Below are 2,629 nucleotides of genomic sequence, written 5' to 3' on the forward strand. Positions count from 1 at the left end.
CCAGCTCTGGAGCCCTCAGTACAAGAAGGACATGGAAGTGTTGGAGCGGGTCCAGAGGAGGGCCACAAAGATGATCCGAGGGCTGGAGCACCTCTCCTATGAGGACAGGCTGAGGGAGTTGGGCTTGTTCAGCCTGGAGAAGAGAAGGCTGCGGGGAGACCTGATTACAGCCTTTCAATACCTAAAGGGGGCCTATAGGAAAGATGGGGAAAACCTTTTTAGTAGGGCCAGCTGTGACAGGACAAGGGGTAATGGCTTTAAACTGAAGCAGGGTAGGTTTAGACTGGATATAAGGAAGAAATTCTTTACAATGAGGGTGGTGAAACACTGGAACGGGTTGCCCAGAGAGGTAGCGGAGGCTCCATCCCTGGAAGCATTCAAGGCCAGGTTGGACGGGGCTCTGTCCCTGCTCACTGCAGGAGGGTTGGACTAGATGACCTCTAGGGGTCCCTTCCAACCCAAAACATTCTATGATTCTATGATTCCAGTGCCCCTCATGGCCCAACTTACTGTATAAGTGCAAAAGCAATTTGTATACTGCAGTTGTCAAATACTTCCACAGCATGATATGAGAAGGTTTGGCCTGTTCCCGAGTTGCTCTAGATACCAACCATGATATCTGTTCTTTTGGCTTATGCACGGTGACCGTGCTCCATATTCAGTGAGGAGGAGTGGAAGGCTTCACTTTAAAAGTACTTGCCTTAAGTTTCGCTAGCAGGGGATGAAACAAATAAACTGTAGTGCTATGAAAAATGTTCATCTCCTGAACAGCCAAACGGACTCCTTTAAGAAAAGCAGAGCAAAGAATCCATCTTTCTTAATATGGGGTGAATAGCTAGAATATACAGAAAATTATATTGTAGTAACACCAATTAGCAATAGTATGTCTTATCATATAGGTAATTTATTCTGGAATTCCCATTATATTAGTAATTACCTGGATAAATCTCTTATTAAAAGCAAATTAAAATAGTTACTTTGGGTCTATTTAGAACATGTACTGAAAGAGAGGGGCTAAAATTTCTGTCTTAAAGGTTGAATGACATTAGCTTATTGTTACTGTATTGTGAAACAGATTTGATATAATTGTACTGTTGAATCTTGAGTAGTACTCTGATTCATCAGCTGCTTCTTTAATATTCTAGTTCCCCCCATATTTAGTAAGAAATCATTAAGATTCACAAAGAATCTTAGTTTAAGATTTTGTGTTATGGTAGTACGTTACATGTATTTGGGGATGTTTGAAAATAAAAATGACAGAATATCTGTTAGTAGTGAAATACCATAAACAAAAGAGTGTTTTGTAATACAAGCTAACTTTTTTCCCTTGTAAGTAACCTTAATAATTTTAATTAAGAATTTAAATGAAATTGTAATTATACACACAAATTTGGAATTTAAAAATTATTATTTTTTCTGAAAAAAACCTAAAATTTAGTAACTACAGCATCTTTGATTGCATATTCTATGTTTTTAATGTTTTGTGCACATGCAACGTGAAATAGAGGCTTTGTGGGCTTCAAGGATACCACTGGATGTTTCTCTTGACTCACTGTTGCTTTCCTCTTCATCCCCTCCTGCAGCTGCTTGTAATTAGCTGAGGATCAGGTGGCCTTGGTCATTTATCAAATCCAGCTGGGAAGTTGATTAATTTCTCTAAAAGAGCTCAGGTAAAAGGAGGTATTTTCTTGTAAGTGGGCCTGGAGGGAGAGGGACAGAGAGGTTATAAGCTTATCAATTAGATGTAGAGGAAAACGTATCTTCTTGAGAACCTGAGTAGGCATGAAGGGCTCAAAAACTCTGAAGAGTTCATCCTCTGCAAGAACAACAAGGATAAAAATAGTTGAGAAGTGATGTTCTCATTTTCTTTGAAGTGTTTTTGTTTGTTCTCTGCTCCCTGACTGGAAGAGATAGAGGTGCAGTTTCCTGAGGTAGGTACTAAGCAAGCCGAGTGACTGATGATGAGAACCAACTTAGGAGTAAAAACCTGGAATAGAAAGTTTGTGCTTTGCCAGGCAACAAGCAGATGATTTCTTTAGGGAACTAAAGTGACCAGTTTCTGAAACCAAATCAACAGTGCTGAGACATTAGAACCACTTGAGTACCTCTGGCTGGTCCCTTGGAGTGCAAGGGTGTTCAAGGAGCTCAGAGCAAAACATTTGGTTTTATTCTGGAAAGTTGGACACCCTAAACTTCAATGCTAAAGTTACTTTTTGAAAAGGTGAATGGGGGGGAGGCATGCTTTGCCGGCTAAAATGTAGAGTAACTGAGTAATCAGGTTCCTCATATCAATCAAAAGGAATATTGCTGGAACTGATCAACTGAAAGCTTGATTCTGATGCAAAAAGGTCTTTGCTTAATTTGCAATTCAAATCCTTATATATAAATGGCTTTAAGCTGATTGTGTCTGGAAAGAACGGAAGTTAGATGAATTGGGTGAATTCAGAGGGACTTCCGAGTCCCACTATTTGTAACTACTTTGTATTTTTGTATTGGAAGTAACAGGAGTGTTGCTAAAGACGTTGCAAGAAGTTCCTTAGAGATGTTCCAGACACAGTACACTAATTGAAGTTCAGTCTAACTTATTTTTGTCTTTGTAGTACATTTTGTGCTATCAGTTTGCAGCAAA

At 39.5% G+C, this 2,629-nt stretch overlaps 1 protein-coding gene across 1 annotated transcript in view; it reads left to right on the plus strand.

The window, feature by feature from the left end:
• The window catches only part of GALNTL6 (polypeptide N-acetylgalactosaminyltransferase like 6), a gene marked incomplete at its 5' end in the record, with an annotated part of 319,890 nt that overhangs the window by 24,596 nt on the left and 292,665 nt on the right, over positions 1-2,629 (plus strand). The window lies entirely within an intron of this gene.

The sequence above is a fragment of the Egretta garzetta genome, unplaced genomic scaffold (genome assembly GCF_000687185.1).
Source record: "Egretta garzetta isolate BGI_Z169 unplaced genomic scaffold, ASM68718v1 scaffold708, whole genome shotgun sequence".
Lineage (NCBI taxonomy): Eukaryota > Metazoa > Chordata > Aves > Pelecaniformes > Ardeidae > Egretta > Egretta garzetta.